At 44.3% G+C, this 18186-nt stretch overlaps 1 long non-coding RNA gene across 3 annotated transcripts; it reads left to right on the plus strand.

The window, feature by feature from the left end:
• The first annotated feature begins 2830 nt into the window (after positions 1-2830).
• LOC119338153 lies at positions 2831-7505 on the plus strand. 3 transcript variants are annotated; one of them, XR_005163816.1, is made up of 3 exons: positions 2831-3312; positions 3416-3522; positions 4008-7505. It is a non-coding gene; the product is annotated as an uncharacterized LOC119338153 (long non-coding RNA). The 3 variants fall into 3 exon arrangements; XR_005163817.1 differs by having other exon boundaries at positions 5624-7505; XR_005163815.1 differs by having other exon boundaries at positions 3416-7505.
• Positions 7506-18186: the final 10681 nt, after the last annotated feature.

The raw sequence follows: 18186 nt of genomic DNA on the forward strand, positions 1-18186 counted from the left end.
GATGTGTCTCGATCATGTCTACATAGTTATCGAACCCGTAGGGTCCACATGCTTAAAGTTAGATGACAGTTATATTATGAGTTTATGTGTTTTGATGTACAGAAGGTAGTTCGGAGTCCCGGATGAGATCGGGGACATGACGAGGAGTCTCGAAATGATCGAGACGTAAAGATCGATATATTGGACGACTATATTCGGACTTCGAAAAGGTTCCGAGTGATTCGGGTATTTTTCGGAGTTCCGGAGAGTTATGGGAATTCGCCGGGGAATATATGGGCCTTATTGGGCCATACAGGAATAGAGGAGAGAGGCCAAAAGGAAGGAGGCGCGCAGCCCTCCTCTGGTCCAAATTGGACAAGGGGTGCAACCCCCTTTTCGTTTTTCCTCTCCCCCTCTTTCCTTCTCTCCTACTCCAACAAGGGAAGGAGGAGTCCTACTCCCGGTGGGAGTAGGACTCCCCCCTTGGCGCGCCCTTCTCCTAGGCCGGCCGCCTCCCCCTTGCTCCTTTATATAACGGGGCAGGGGGCACCCCATAGACACAACAATTGATCATTGATCTCTTAGCCATGTGCGGTGCCCCCCTCCACCATATTCCACCTCGGTAATATCGTAGCGGTGCTTAGGTGAAGCCATGTATCGGTAACATCATCAACACCGTCATCACGCCGTCGTGCTGACGGAACTCTCCCTCAAAGCTCGGCTGGATCGGAGTTCGAGGGACGTCATCGAGCTGAACGTGTGCTGAACATGGAGGTGCCGTGCATTCAGTACTTGATCGGTCGGATCGTGAAGACGTACGACTACATCAACCGCGTTGTGCTAACGCTTCCGCTTTTGGTCTACGAGGGTACGTGGACAACACTCTCCCCTCTCGTTGCTATGCATCACCATGATCTTACGTGTGCGTAGGATTTTTTTTTGAAATTACTACGTTCCCCAACAGTGACCACATTAGCAAACACATCAACATGTACACACATCGGAGTTCTCGAGTGTGTCCTCGTGGATGATCTCCTTGTACATTAAGGCATAGAGTAAACCGTCCATCCCATGGCGGCGTTATTCTATAGGAGATATGCCCTAGAGGCAATAATAAAAGTTATTTTTTATCTCCAAGTATGTAATTAATGTTTATGTTCTATATTATAACTTCAATGGTTCTCTGCAGTAACCACGGGGCTCAGAGGGAAACTCATGTGCACATGTCAAATAATAAACAGTAAAATATGTTCCTAGTCTCGCCTCTAAGACTAGCTCAAGTGTTGCATGATGGTTACCTTTTCCTGGTCATGGGCAAGTGAATGCCGACAACTATGAGGACACAATGTTAGGAGAACATATTGTGTTGAACCGACCCAATTGTTGTTATGCCATGAGATCCATTTGTCATAAGTTAATAACATAGCGAAAGTTAAACATTTCCATACACTACGAAAAAACACTTCCATGATGATGAGTGTTTGTCATAGTAGGTCACGTTTTCTGTCATGCATGTACATCTATGACGATTTTATGACAGAATCAAGATAGTCAAACATGTGCTGTCGTAGAAGTGCTCCATGACAATACTGAAATTTGAAGGAAATATGCCCTAGAGGCAATAATAAAGTTATTATTTATTTCCTTAATTCATGATAAATGCTTATTATTCATGCTAGAATTGTATTAACCGGAAACTTAGTACATGTGTGAATACATAGACAAAACATATAGTCCCTAGTATGCCTCTACTTGACTAGCACGTTAATCAAAGATGGTTATATTTCATAACCATTGAAATGTGTTGTCATTTGATTAACGAGATCACATCATTAGAAGAATGATGTGATGGACATGATCCATCCGTTAGCTTAGCATTATGATTGTGTCAGTTTCATTGCTACTGCTTTCTTCATGACTTATACAAGTTCCTCAGACTATGAGATTATGCAACTTCCGAATACAGGAGGAACACTTTGTGTGCTACCAACCGTCACAACGTAAATGGGTGATTATACATGCGCTCTACAGGTGTCTTCGAAGGTGTTTGTTTGGTTGGCATGGATCGGGGTTAGGATTTGTCACTCCGTGTTTCGGAGAGGTATCTCTGGGCCCTCTCGGTAATACTCATCACTATAAGCCTTGCAATCATTGTGATTAATGAGTTAGTTGCGGGATGAAGTATTACGGAACGAGTAAAGAGACTTGCCAGTAACGAGATTGAACTAGGTATTGAGATACCGACGATCAAATCTCGGACAAGTAACATATCGATGACAAAGGGAACAACGTATGTTGTTATGCGGTTTGACCAATAAAGATCTTCATAGAATATGTAGGAACCAATATGAGCATCCACGTTCCGCTATTGGTTATTGACCAGAGATAAACCCTTGCTTGTCCTCAAGCAATTCAGTTGACAAACTGAAAGAGAAAAAGAAAAACTTTTACAAACTCTGTTTGCTCTTGTTGTTGTAAACATGAAAAGCCAGCATTCAAGTTTCAGCAATTATTATGAACTAACCATACTCACAATAACACGTAGGTCTCATAGTTACTCATATCAATAGCATAATCAGCTAGCGAGCCATTTTAACATATAATGAGGCTAGCCAACTTGCCTCCAGATGGCTCCCTCGCGCGCAGCCCTTTATGGCCGTCTGATCTGGCCTTCGGCGTGTCTGAACCGTTGGATATTTGCCTTACAGTTAAAATTTTTTCACCTCACAGTTGTTTTTTTGTGTCCAATGACGGGTGGACTCGCCTCGAGCTCGCATTGGCTGGGTCAGCCCCACGCTTGTGGGAGAGGTGTTTGCCCAATCACGCCTCACGCGCCGCATTGGCCTGCTGGCCCAATCCCCTCGTCCCACACCAGCTGAACCCTAGCCCCCTTTCCCCGATACCCACAGCAGCCGCCTCCTCTCCATCCCCCCACGCCGCCGGCCTTGCCTCTTCGCTCGTCTCCTCCTCTCCTCTTCCATGCCACCATGGTTCCAGATTGGGCGCAGGTCGCCGTCGTGCAAGAGCAGGGCATCGGGGTCTTCGCGGAGGAGTGGAGGGGGAGGATGCGGAGGACAGGGCGAAGGAGGTGGCTGGCGAGGAGGACAAGCAGCAGGGAGAAGGAGAAGGGTGACAGCTCGCACACCGTCCTCCTCCCCACGGCGGTTGGCTGGTTGACTCGTCGCGCCAGCGCGTCCTCACCTCCTTAGCGCCATGAGAGGCGCCGCCTCTGCCTCTGGAAGAAGCAGCAGGGATTGGTGGAGCATCGAATGCGGTCGGGGTCAACGGTTGAGGGAGGGTCGCCCACCGGAGCAGCAGGAGAAAGACCTTGAGGTGGTTCAGATTTGCCTCTACATCCTTTCTCTCTTTTCCTAGGTTTTGATCTCCTGTACATATTTTGGCCACCTAAGTTCTGTCCGCTCTCTGTCAATTTCAGTGAAGCTGCATCATCCAACACAGCGAGATGAAGTACTCAGAATAAATCGCAGCAAGTGCGATTGATACTCAGGGAATTGATCTGATTCTGAATCTTCCCTTCCTCCGGTAATTATTTCACACTCTCTCTGATTGGTCAATGTGCTATGCAAAGCTGTTTGATATATGGATTAAATTTGCTCTTGCACATGTCTGCATCGTACTTAATGTTATTCCCTTCTGAATTAGCAAGATTTAGACGATAATTCACAACAATGTCAATGTTAGGTTTGATTCACTACCAGTGCTCTTTAGTTTACAAAGGGTTTTTAATTCAGCATTCAACTCCACCTTCGTCAGTATAAAAAATTCATAAAGAGATTTGGTCTCTTCTTTATTATCTGGGTGCATCATGTACTATGCATGGCACTAACTGTGAGTATTTTTGCCAGTCAGTATGCATTGGTCTACTTTGAATCTTTTTTGTCTTACTTTATACTTGTTTTGCTACACATGATTTGGATTGATCTACTTAGAAGCATGAGTTTATGAAAATTAATATACTAGGATTGCTCTGCTCCTGTTGACATGCGATGGCAATTGTGACATGACAGAGTTGTCTGAAGTGGAATGGATTGTCGTCACCTTTGACTAAGCTGTCGAGCCCAAGAACTGTGGCAGACTGGTGGCCCAGCTGTTCAACTTCTCAACACCGTTTAATTTTGTCTTTGGCTGTCCTTGCGTCCACTCAGCAGAGGAGTATCTATACTGAATTTCTGCTCTAGATAACTTATACTCATATAATTTATCTCTAATACCCAGTCCAAAACATTAGATTCAAAATGTAACTCTTTGCGGCCCTAATTTGACAGTACTTTGAGTGCTTTCTATAGGAACAGAAGTGAGCAAAGATGAAGTCACCTGAGACGGGAAAAAACAGAAGTATATGTTAATAACCAGATTTTCAACTTTTGTTGACCTTTTATTTTAACTGAATGATATGTTCTAGCATTTGAGCTACTAATCATAAATATTAAGTCGGGTATCCGTAAGACGCCACATGTTCTTAGCTGCTATATTTTATACCTGAAATTATTTTCTAAGTCCACATAACGTAGGCAGAAGTCGTGAAAATTATGAAAGCCTTTTTGAAAAAAATGAAAATTACAGAAAGGATCTTGGAAAAAAGAATTACTTGTGAACAATCATTTTGACTGATGAGCTGATCTCTGCCTAATGAATCCACTGAGAGATTGGAGAGCTTTTCTGCTGCATGAGAAAGAGCCACAGATGGCCGACTAATACCCATTATAGCAGGATTCTGCATATGATGTGCATACACAAGGTGCCGCTGGGTGATACGGCAGTTCTCTGAACATAGAATACTAGATTAAAGCACTCGCAGTATTTCTTCAGGCACTCAGATCTCTTGCAGTGGCACCCCTTTGTATGCTTACCCATAGGAGGGCCTTCTGCCAGTTTGCATGATAAAAATACAAGTGATTGTTTGAAAATATACATTGTGCTCTACCTCGCCGTTCTGGGCTGCATGTGGAGGGATATTCCCAATTTTGGGCATAAAGGCCACAGGGTTTCTTTCAAGGCACTAGGCAATCATGAATAGCTCATATATTCAGGGTATGCGCCCCTTGTGCTATATTTATAGCAGGTTGTACTCGGCATATATTGTGAGATTTGATCTGGTAGAGAAGAAGGACCAAGATAGTCTGGTCTTACCTACATATATGAGTCGTTATTGAGGACTGAGCATCGAGCGTGATTCCGTTTCCAGTCCATGTAGATTAGGCATTGGACGACTTAGCTAGAAACTTTATAGGTTTTTAGTATATATATCTTCAGTTATGTTGTCATGATTTGCTTTTTCTGAACCTTGATAATACTATCCTGGATTTGTGACAACAGTCTACAGATTTTTCCCTTTATTTTTATCATTGTGAAGAACAAATCTACAAAATTCAACCAGTTGTGAACTCATCAAGTACGAGACCTCTGTCTAATATCATTTCTACAGGTCGAACCTGAAAGGATGCCAGCCAATTGCTTTTCCAAAACTGATGTTTCATGTCTTGAAACTTTCCCCATTTTTCTTTTCAGAGGACAAAGGACATCCGGATTAGTTAGCTTCTTTTTACAGTTCCTATCCATTGAACTATATGCAGTTTTCAGCTAGACCTCGTTTTACAGTGCCTATCCATTGAACTATATGCAGTGTCAACAAACATTGTGAGATGCGATGGCTGCAATGGTGGGGCCAAACAATCCTACGGCAGCAGCAATAGTTATCCCACGATAAATCTCTGTTAAGTGCTCCTTTCTCTTTACCTCTTTACTCCCGTGTCTCTGATTTTGATGTCATAGTCTATGTTTTTAGCTAGACACCGTGTTTGCGGATTTCATAAAGAAGGGCAGATGAAGAAGCTATCAGAAGATTTTGTTGAACGAAACTTGCATTCTGATGTTACGAGTGTAGAAATATATTCTGCATTTTTAGGAAATTAGATAATAGGACCTGCTAAAGGAGAACTTTGGTTAAGCTATTTCTTTATTAGTTTGTGCAACCAACCTTATTTGGTTCTGATTGGAAGATAATACGACCGGCTAAAGGAGATCTTTGGTCAAATATGTCATTATTGCAACCATGCTTATTTGGTTTTGACGAGCTAAAGTATTGAAGTATATGCAGTGTCAACAAACAGTGTGAGGTGATATAGCTACAATGGTGTGGGGCCAAACAATCCTACGGCAGCAGCAATAATCAGCCCACAATAAATCTCTGTTAAGTGCTCCTTTCTCTTTACCTCTTTACTCCCGTGTCTCTGATTTTGATTTCATAATCTATGTTTTTAGCTAGACACCGTGTTTGCGGATTTCATAAAGAAGGGTAGATGAAGAAGCTATCAGAAGATTTTGTTGAACGAAACTTGCATTTTGATGTTACGAGTGTAGAAATATATTCTGCATTTTTAGGAAATTAGATAATAGGACCTGCTAAAGGAGAACTTTGGTCAAGCTATTTCTTTATTTGTTTGTGCAACCAACCTTATTTGGTTCTGATTGGAAGATAATACGACCGGCTGTACACACTTCTATTGAGTAAAGCTCATTGTTAAGTTCAGGTATAATTATGTGTCTCGAATTCTTGTTATTTTTCATTTCTTATGTGAAATAAATCATTAGTGGCATACTTGGTTTCCCATACTGTTTTTGGTTATTGATTTAAAGTGACCTTTTCTGATTTTGCAAACCAGAGGGGTTGTTCCAATTATAAATGTATATTGCTACTTCTTTTGGCTGCTATAAAATGCTAAGCACAAATTGTTGCAATATTAGTTCTTAACTAAATGAGCAATGAATATAATATTTTACCGGAGATCATACTCACCGACGACACCGTACACAATACAATGTTGATTACAATGCCCTTTGTAGCGCCATCATTGGACAGTTTCTCCCGACCTTTAACCAGTGTGTAGAATGTGGAAACAATTGAGGATAGGGTGGCTATCCCTATATCACAGGCCTGACGATGCATCAGGAATTGCCATGTAGTTGCATGTCTGTCAAGAGTCTAAGCATGTGAAAGTTGGGTTACCTCTATATTTGTAAGAGTTGGAACTTGGTACGGTTTTGCAAAATAAAATGATAGCTCGCATTTTCTTGATGACCCAATGCTTCTTTGGTGAAATTTGATCAGTCTTACATATACATTTGAAATATTATGTTGTATATATTTCATCAGGCACTGGAATTTGCCGGACATCGGAGAAGCTATCGGCACTTTCGTCTGAGCTGCTGTTCGAACGTTCCTTAGAGCTACTATCAGCACTTCCATCAAAACAGCTGCTGGGCGAGAGAAACCTATGGAATCATGGATTTTCAATCAAAACAGCCTAATAAAGATCATTAATATGCCAGTGTAAAAATCTGGCACATCATATACCCATGGAAATGCGGTTGAAAAAGCAAGATCGAATCGCAATTGTGGGGACTCCGACTCATAAGTCGAGATCACCGAATGCACGTGTACAGTGATCCCAGAGATCAATGCTCACTGAACACACAGAAGCTGAATAACAAGAGTCTTACATCCATATATACCGTTTTACATAAGTAGGACCATTATGGTAAAGTCTTGAGTGTATCATCGCAGCGAAAATCTTCAATAACAACTTGGACCCATGCCATCTTCTGACAGGGAAGCGTCCTAGCTCGCATGTTCGTCACCAAGGTACTCTTCATTTTATCTTGTTCTTTCATGCCTGGCCAATAAAATAACCAGTGGCAAGCCAATGAGTACTTTGAATGTACTCGCAAACAACCCATGTTTTGGTTCAAGATACAACAATGCATGATATAGGTAAATTTTTGCAGAAAGCTAGTTTTGAGTGCAATGACATGTTCAACAACTTGTAAGACATGCATCAGGAGAATTCAAGTAACCATGAGGACAGGTTACATATATCAACTAAATAGAGTGGGCATCAACCCAACTCAATCATGTCAAGTCCTTTGACTTGACCCAAGTAGATCTTCCCACTTATCCAAACACACACTGGTTTGTAAACATGTGGACGTAGCCCAAGAGCGGTTACCCAACTGTCCTTGACCGTGGACACGGCTATTCGAATAGTTTGACACTCTGTAGAGGTTGCACACTTTACCCACAAGATCCGTGGAACTTTCGTGTCATCCACGACCCGCGGTACCTCAAGTACCCGGGGTAAGCACCCGATCCCTATCTTTCCCTAGACAACACTAACATAGAGTCCACTCGATTGGTAGTAACCCCCTTGCCCAATATGTCATATTTTAAAATTGTGGAGCCTCGCTTCCATATTCGTCACATACCACTGGCACGGGGTACCAACGGTGTGTTCGGTGCCCCATAAAAATGTTCTTGGCCGCCCTACTTGGCACGACCCCGTCCCGAGAGAGAGCACCAACTCTCCCCCGTCACTAGTAATGCGGGCTCCAAGCTAGTATCGGCCTAGGTAATCAATAATGCCCTTTCTCATATAAGGGTAGAGTGGTTGCGCATGTAAGGTTGGAATAACGGTCGCAACTTAAACCAATCCGTTTTGAAAACAACACACACACTTGTCTCGGTACACCACTTCGTCATCAAGTGGCTACCCAACTCATCATCTCCCCCGGGCATAAGTGGCACCCGATGGGGTTTTTGAAAAGTCTTTTGAAAATACTTTGTCTCCATCACCATGCATATTCTCGTCCCTTTTTGCGTAGCACTACTTTAGCATCCTATCTACTCCCACCTGCATAACCCTCATAAGAAGGTAGGGTCATGCACAATGCAAGTATTAACGAGGAAGTAACAGAGGCAACCCATCAAGGTGGTTACCACCTCATCATGATTCCTTTGTAACAACAATATGGTGCTATATGACATGCATAAAAAGGGTTTCATAGACATGGTCAAAGGGCTGCTTGCCTGTTTTAACAAAGTCTTCGAGGTCTTCAAATATCTTTGGTCCAACTCCGAGCATTTCGTCTACTTCGTCAACTATCGTCGAAAACAACCATAATAAGCAACACGACAAGGCAAAAATAAAAGTGCTCTAAAAAATGTGAGTTGGACTTTTTTAGGATACCTCTGGTCATATGAGGAATGACCAAGGTGATTTCATTGGAAGTGGATCAATGGATATTTCTAAACATTTCGATATGATGGAATCAAGGGGTTTATGGATTTGCAAGAAGTGTACAGAAGAACTATTTGAAAAAATTGATCTAAGGCATTCATTTAACAAGGAATAATTTTAGAAGCATCTAGGAGTTGGTTTCACTGGATTTGGAGTTCAAATGAATTTCCTATGAATTTGCAAAGTTGGCTAATATGTAGAAATGGCTCATTATTTTGTGTGGCACATAATGTATTAGTAAAAATGTTGAAAAACTAAGTTATGAACTTAGAAGTATCAAGGATTTTGAATCATGGCATTTGGATCAATTTTGAGCTCTTTGTGGTTTTCTAAAGTTCATCACAGAATTGGAAAATGGGGTTTTATTGGATTTTTGTGAAGAGAGGTGTTTTGAAAAAATGCTCATGCTGCACCAACAGGTAGAGCAGGATTTATGGAGTTACCAGAAATTTGAATCATTCAATTTGTAGTTAATATGAATATTTGGGAGATTTGACAAATTTCTGGAAAAAGAAAAAGACAAAGGAAGTGGGGGTTATACCTATGCCACGCACCGGGCGCAGTATAGCGCCGCAGCGCACTGGGCCGACCCAGCGGCTCGGCCACGCGGACGACAGGGCGACGTTGAAGGCGCCCAGGCGTAGAGCTCCTTCCCTGCGGGGATGCGGGAGACGGCGAACCCGCCTCCACTTGCCAGCGTGGCCCGGTGGCTGGGCCACTGACGAGCGGGCCCCGCCTGCAGGTTCGTCCTCAACCTCCCGCGCGGGCGCGAAGGGAGATAGAGCAGGCGTTCGACGCCGGCCGCCGGTGCTACAGGGCGTCTCCGGCGATGATCCTCCCACCGGTGTGCTCAGCGGAGAGAGACGAACCAGGGAGACCCCACCACGGGTGCCTGAGTCACCGGATGGGAGCAGGGTTTTGCCCGTGGCGGACAATGGCGTCAGGCGAGAGGAGAAAGAAGGGTGCGGTAGAGCTCCTCTGGTTCTGGGGGGTCCTGTGATGCGGTTATAGGGAGAGGAGGGAGTCGGGACGGCGCGAATTTTGGCGATGGACGGCGGCTCGGCTTCGGCCTTGGAGGTGGATGGGGGGCACGGGACGAAGAATGGCGCAGTCCGGGGGGTCCAGGGGAGGGAGAGAGGGCAGTTGGAGACGAGATAGGGCTCGGGGGTGGCCTTTAAATAGGCGGGCGACGGTCCACGCTCGTTGCCGTCGCCACGGGTCACGGGAGCTCGTCGTGGTGTGTCTGGGGCGTTCCTGGATTCGGTCCAGAGCTAGGGGAGAGAAGAGAGAGAGAGCAGGAGGGCTAGGGGCACCGCACGTGTGAGTTTGCTCATTGGAGCTCTCGGGCGGCCGGCGCGCGTGCAACCTGGGGCGAGAGGAGGGAGAAGCAGGAGGGGGACAAAGGCGTGGTGTGTCGCAGACGTCGAGGCGCATCGTCGGGTGCACTGGGGAGGCCCGAGGTGGCTGGAGGCGATTGGAAGGGGGCGGCTACAGTGCGGGAGTGCACTGTAGCGCGCTCTAGAGCGCCCAAATGGCCGGCATGGCCATTTTCTATGCAATGTGGTCACGGCCAAAGGTGTCTGGTAGCTCTAGGGGAAGTAAAGAAGTGAGATATGGCCTTGGATGCCCCGGGGAGCCACTGGAGTGAGGAGGGAGGTTGAGGGAGAGAGAGAAGTTGCTGTCCAGGGAGGTAAATGGGGGTGTTTCACCCCTTAATCATTGAGCAATGGCCAGGGGAGAGTTACTGGAGGTAGGAGAGGGTCAGGAGCAGCTGTGGTACAAAGTTGAGCCCATGGAGATTAGTGGAAGAGGTCAAAAATGGCATTTTGGTAAAGTGTTAGAAGGTGTTTGATAATGGTTTGGGCAAGTAGATAATCTCCATTTGCCATGAGACTCCACACGGTGAAATGACACATATAATTAGGGCCTTCCACCAATTTGGAGCTTATTTGGGCAAAGTTGCCAATGCAACTTTTGTAAACCCTAGAAATTAGCAGAAATGAACTTGTGTAGATCTAGTTGAGCAAATCACTTCCCCTTGATGAACCACTTGGTGTAGTGGCCTCATTTGGTCATGTGAACATGCTCACAAAAGTTGGGGTCAAGGAGAGAAAGTTGGTAGTACAAAGTTGTTCAAATTTGATTCTGGTCAGAGAGGGTTTTGGGGTATTTTGGTGAACCAAACTGACCTTGATTGATATGAGGCTTTGCAAGGTGATCACAATATGCATTTGTGACCTGCTGGATTTTCCTTGGATTTTTATGAAAATATTTCCTGTAGAAATATTTCAAATCCTTGAAATGGGCAGAAATGGTTTTGGGAGGTTTTGTCCAATATTTTGAACATGACCATGTGTTTAAACTCTTATATATGGGAAATATATGCCCACTGAGTTTCCCTGATTTTTGTCAAATATTTTTGAAATAATAAAATAATTTTTCCCTATTAAAGTCCATTTCTGGCCTTAAGAAAAAGGTTTTAAATAAAATAGGAAAATAACTTTTAAAATTATATTTTTGTGGTTTCTGGGTATCCTATATCTAATAGGAGCCAAATATATTTTTGTAAAGATTTTTACTGCCCTTAATTAAGTACTTGCAGTGCAAACCTCAATTCACGGGTTTTTGAAAAAAACTAATTTTTGAAAATACTATTTGGCCAAATTATTTTTGCAAGAAATTATTTTTATGTCCTATACACATGGCATGATCATTGGGAAAGGTTTTTGGATCAAGGAGAAGGAGTACAAGAGTTGAAGGATTTATTTTATTTTTAGAGGACTTGCAAACAACAGACAAAAACCAATCAAGGCAAGGTCCAAAACACTCAAAAGTTTTTGTCAAACCACATTTTATCATGATTGTTAGCTTAAGTGTAGTGGCATGAAAATCAGGGTGTGACAGACCTACCCCCCTTACAAGAATCTCGTCCCCGAGATTCCCAAACTAGGCGCGGAAAGGGATACAGAAACTTGGATCTGGGGTAGTCTTCAAGTCCTCATGTTGTTTCTGCTTCCGTGTAGTGCTCCATTGAGCTTGAAGTACTTGATGGTGTGGCTTCGTGTATGACGCTCTTCTTGATCCAGGTTGCTAATGGGTAGCTCGCGGTAGGTTAGATTGGGCTAGGGGTCGATGGCTCGATGGTCAATGCCCTCGTAGAGATCGGGCAAGTTAGGAAGTTGGAAACACTTCGGGTGTTGTGATGCATGGAAAGCGTTGTGCACATCAGGTAACTCAGGTGGCAACTCCAGCTGGTAACTGTCTTCTCTTCGTCTTGTAGTGATCTCAGAGGGGGTTGTTAAATCTTGGAGTGATCTCGAAGGGGGCCGATGAATCTTGGTGTGGGTCTCCTTGTCATGGAAATGCTTGGTTTCTTAGAGAGGAGTGGCTTGCAGATACACATGGTCTTTGACGCGGAAGTATACTTCTTGAAGATGGTGGTTGGTGTAGTTCTTCCTCCTAGACATGACGATCTTCAGATGTTCCTTGACCAGCTCAACGATTCTTCTTCCGTCTTCGGGTGGACAAGTAGGTCACCAAATGATGATGACAACTATCTTGTCTAAGCACTCCATGAAGACTTTGTTCACGGGTACATAAAGTAGGCTGGGGAATTAGTGGTTGTCTTTGTTGAGTGTGGGCCAAGGTGTTCTAGATCTAGTGTCAAGGCCCTAAGGTCCTGATCCGACCATGTTGTAGCTTGGTAGGGCGTAAGGGTTTCAAGGATTCTAGTGTGCGAGTGAACATTTATCATCTTATCTTTAAGCACGGTTTCTGAGATGCCAATTGTGCTATCTAGTCCTTTAATCAAATCACATCATATCACTGATAGCATCATTTCGTATAGGTCAACTCCAATCATCACTCATGTGATTCATATCCTCATGACTCTCGAGAGGAGGTCTAACAAAATCATATATGTCTACAATCCCCAAACTCATATGTATGTCTACCCCTAAAAATCCATGGGTAGAACATATAAGCTGCTAAGCTTGAACGTGACAATCCAAGTGCTCAGCCTATTCTTCCAAGGTCTAAGATAAAGCACCTCTATCCTAAGGAAACACGTCGTAAGCCACTCCAAGATCTTGTTTCCTTCCTATGAATCAACTCCAACAGCCCATTAACTTCCATCAATCACTACATAATCCATTTAATTCTACAAATCCAATGTTTATGGTGTTCCACATGATCTTCTAATGTCCTATAATCCTCAAATACTTGAAAAGGGTTATCTTTACTATAGTCAGTCCACCAATTCCCATTATCATGGTCAAGTAAACTCCAAGGTCAAGCTCATACAGATCCCTAAATAAACCCCGACAATTAACCCAATCTCCTAGTTTATCGTCCACCAAGAAACATGGTCTCATGTTCGAGATCTTCAGTCTAAAGCCAATTTACTCCGAACCATGTAGACTTACTCAGCATCTATACTCAACTAGGATCACCTACTTAAATCCAAATCTCATGTCCAACGAGAATTCCTACATATTTCCCTCCGGGTCATTTTCGCAATGTCAACAACCTCCTATTGATATCATCTGATCAGGTCAAAATCTTATTCCTCCAAGAATCTCAGCTTATGATCCTAATTGTCTTACAAAATCCAGTTTACTCTAGGGTGATGAAAGTTACGCTACTCTTTTAATGCGATCCCACCAAGTTCATCTACCAATATGAAAGCCTCATAATCCACCAATGAGTCTCAGTCAATTCCTCAAGGTCTCTGATATAAACTCATCAAGTCATTTGTCCTCCGTTCCTATATCCCCAAATTGGTCTCTCCTGTGGCATCGTCAGTTTTGGTGCTATCTTAGGATGATAATGTGCTCGTTCGCTATGTCCACTAGTTCCATAATGAACCCAGTGCTATGCGAGGTTACAAAGGCTTAACTGGTCCGCTTGTAATTCTGTGGGTTAAGCACTTGGTTAAGGATTCGAGCTGGGGTATCTCGTGAAGTCTCGAAGGGTATAGGAATGGGTTTCTAGTCTGGAGGGTTAAACATAACTCTACGGGGTTTCACTTGGTCGAGGAGGCTGTAGAAAGGTTCTTTAGTGCCAGTTGGTCGCCGAAGTAGAATCCCTTGGTGTATCTTGTCTTACTGGTCTTCAGAGATGAGAGGGAAAAGCAGCATAGAGGAGGGGGATGCCTAAAGGGGGTTCTATAGTGCAAGTGCAAACAAACAGGTGCAAAAAGGGCCAAACAGAAGAAGCAAGGTAAGGAAGGTGATATAGTCGCATACTTGTCGCCTAGGGCAAAAATGCGACCTATATCAAAACACAAACAAATAAAAACAAGCAACAAACAATCATGGTTCTATTCGAACCATCATACAGACTCGACTGCGCATAGGGGGTACACGACTCATCCTACCCTAGGGGTTCTCGGACTCAGTAGTCGTGCCTTGTGCCTCATACAGTCTTCTGAGTTATCCTCAGGTGTTGCTACGTCTCTTGTTTGATGAAACGATCTGGGTTGATCCCGAAGAATCTTCGACAACTTCTCGCCTGATGAGGTGATGGGGTGATGGTGGCTCCTCGTGGCTGTCTTTGACTTGGTCTTCTCTTGTCTTCTTAATCATGATGATCGCTCTTGCTTTCTAAGGCGTCGATGGTACCAGGTTTGTAATCCTTTATGCAAGGACATTAACAAGGCATAATAGAGGTCCAACATGTCGGTTACGTTGATGACAACATCGACACCAAGAGCGGGGGATGAAGAGCACCGTTTTCCTGCTCACTATAGTGAGGCCGACCAAATGGCGAGGTTCTCATCCACCAGTGGTTGCCGTTACAACAATGATAAGGACATGGTTGCTCTATTAGCGATGTATATCATGATCTTGCATATCTTACACCCTGATCGTCATAGGACAAGGTTGCATCATCCTGGGGAAAATTCAAAGGTATCTCCATCCTCTGGGTCTTCATGTCCTCATTCCTTGAAGATGTATCTTCTGTTGGTATCATCTTGTTGTGGTGTCTCCAATCTTGTGTTTAGAAGACGTGGGTGGATGTCTGACAAGGCATCCTCCTTCTAGACTATCCACAAGGATTTCAAGGAATCCGGTGGTCAGGGGCACAAGGGTTCTAGCGACCAAAAGTTTTGAAGGGGAAGTGACCAATAAGGAAAGTATACCTTAGTTTTCGAAAAACTGAGAAGGGAAGAGAAGTATAGATACTTTTGAAAACTAGTAGTAGTTTTGGAAATTGTTTTTCCCTAACTAACGACCATGCTAACTAAGGCTTCCTACAGTCAGGATGGCTCTGATACCAGCTCTGTGGGGACCCCGACTCATAAGTCGAGATAATCGAATGCACGTGTACAGTGATCCTAGAGATCAATGCTCACTGAACACACAAAAGCTAAATACCAAGAGTCTTACATCCATACATACCATTTTACACAAGTAGGACCATTATGGTCAAGTCTTGAGTGTATCATCGCAGCGGAAATCTTCAATAACAACTTGGACCCATGCCATCTGCCTTAACCCTACAGGCATTCTGACAGGGAAGCGTCCTAGCTCGCATGTTCGTCACCAAGGTACTCTTCATTTTATCTTGTTCTTTCATGCCTGGCCAATAAAATAACCAGTGGCAAGCCAATGAGTACTTTGAATGTACTCGCAAGCAACCCATGTTTTGGTTCAAGATACAACAATGCATGATATAGGTAAATTTTTGCAGAAAGCTAGTTTTGAGTGCAATGACATGTTCAACAACTTGTAAGACATGCATCAGGAGAATTCAAGTAACCATGAGGACAGGTTACATATATCAACATAAATAGAGTGGGCATCAACCCAACTCAATCATGTCAAGTCCTTTGACTTGACCCAAGTAGATCTTCCCACTTATCCAAACACACACTGGTTTGTAAACATGTGGACGTAGCCCAAGAGCGGTTACCCAACTGTCCTTGACCGTGGACACGGCTATTCGAATAGTTTGACACTCTGTAGAGGTTGCACACTTTACCCACAAGATCCGTGGAACTTTCGTGTCATCCACGACCCGCGGTACCTCAAGTACCCGGGGTAAGCACCCGATCCCTATCTTTCCCTAGACAACACTAACATAGAGTCCACTCGATTGGTAGTAACCCCCTTGCCCAATATGTCATATTTTAAAATTGTGGAGCCTCGCTTCCATATTCGTCACATACCACTGGCACGGGGTACCAACGGTGTGTTCGGTGCCCCATAAAAATGTTCTTGGCCGCCCTACTTGGCACGACCCCGTCCCGAGAGAGAGCACCAACTCTCCCCCGTCACTAGTAATGCGGGCTCCAAGCTAGTATCGGCCTAGGTAATCAATAATGCCCTTTCTCATATAAGGGTAGAGTGGTTGCGCATGTAAGGTTGGAATAACGGTCGCAACTTAAACCAATCCGTTTTGAAAACAACACACACACTTGTCTCGGTACACCACTTCGTCATCAAGTGGCTACCCAACTCATCATCTCCCCCGGGCATAAGTGGCACCCGATGGGGTTTTTGAAAAGTCTTTTGAAAATACTTTGTCTCCATCACCATGCATATTCTCGTCCCTTTTTGCGTAGCACTACTTTAGCATCCTATCTACTCCCACCTGCATAACCCTCATAAGAAGGTAGGGTCATGCACAATGCAAGTATTAACGAGGAAGTAACAGAGGCAACCCATCAAGGTGGTTACCACCTCATCATGATTCCTTTGTAACAACAATATGGTGCTATATGACATGCATAAAAAGGGTTTCATAGACATGGTCAAAGGGCTGCTTGCCTGTTTTAACAAAGTCTTCGAGGTCTTCAAATATCTTTGGTCCAACTCCGAGCATTTCGTCTACTTCGTCAACTATCGTCGAAAACAACCATAATAAGCAACACGACAAGGCAAAAATAAAAGTGCTCTAAAAAATGTGAGTTGGACTTTTTTAGGATACCTCTGGTCATATGAGGAATGACCAAGGTGATTTCATTGGAAGTGGATCAATGGATATTTCTAAACATTTCGATATGATGGAATCAAGGGGTTTATGGATTTGCAAGAAGTGTACAGAAGAACTATTTGAAAAATGATCAAAGGCATCCATTTAACAAGGAATAATTTTAGAAGCATCTAGGAGTTGGTTTCACTGGATTTGGAGTTCAAATGAATTTCCTATGAATTTGCAAAGTTGGCTAATATGAAGAAATGGCTCATTATTTTGTGTGGCACATAACGTATTAGTAAAAATGTTGAAAAACTAAGTTATGAACTTAGAAGTATCAGGGATTTTGAATCATGGCATTTGGATCAATTTTGAGCTCTTTGTGGTTTTCTAAAGTTCATCACAGAATTGGAAAATGGGGTTTTATTGGATTTTTGTGAAGAGAGGTGTTCTGGAAAAATGCTCATGCTGCACCAACAGGTAGAGCATGATTTAAGTAGTTACCAGAAATTTGAATCATTCAATTTGGAATTAATATGAATATTTGGAAGATTTGACAAATTTCTGGAAAAAGAAAAAGACAAAGGAAGTGGGGGTTATACCTATACCACGCACCAGGCGCAGTATAGCGCCGCAGCGCACTGGGCCGACCCAGCGGCTCGGCCACGCGGACGACAGGGCGACGTCGAAGGCGCCCAGGCGTAGAGCGCCTTCCCTGCGGGGACGCTGGAGACGGCGAAGCCGCCTCCACTTGCCAGCGTGGCCCGGTGGCTGGGCCACTGACGAGCGGGCCCCGCCTGCAGGTTCGTCCTCAACCTCCCGCGCTGGCGCAAAGGGAGACAGAGGAGGCGTTCGACGCCGGCCGCCGGTGCTACAGGGCGTCTCCAGCGATGATCCGCCCACCGGCGTGCTCAGCGGAGAGAGACGAACCAGGGAGACCCCACTACGGGTGCCTGCGTCACCAGATGGGAGCAGGGTTTTGCCCGCGGCGGACAGTGGCGTCGGGCGAGAGTGGCCATGGCCTAGCGGCTTACCGGAGGAGAAAGAAGGGTGCGGTAGAGCTCCTCTGGTTCTGGGGGGGGTCCTGTGATGCGGTTATAGGGAGAGGAGGGAGTCGGGAACGCGAATTTTGGCGATGGACGACGGCTCGGCTTCGGCCTTGGAGGTGGATGGGGGGCACAGGAGGAAGAAT

The sequence above is a fragment of the Triticum dicoccoides genome, chromosome 7B (genome assembly GCF_002162155.2).
Source record: "Triticum dicoccoides isolate Atlit2015 ecotype Zavitan chromosome 7B, WEW_v2.0, whole genome shotgun sequence".
Taxonomy (NCBI): domain Eukaryota; kingdom Viridiplantae; phylum Streptophyta; class Magnoliopsida; order Poales; family Poaceae; genus Triticum; species Triticum dicoccoides.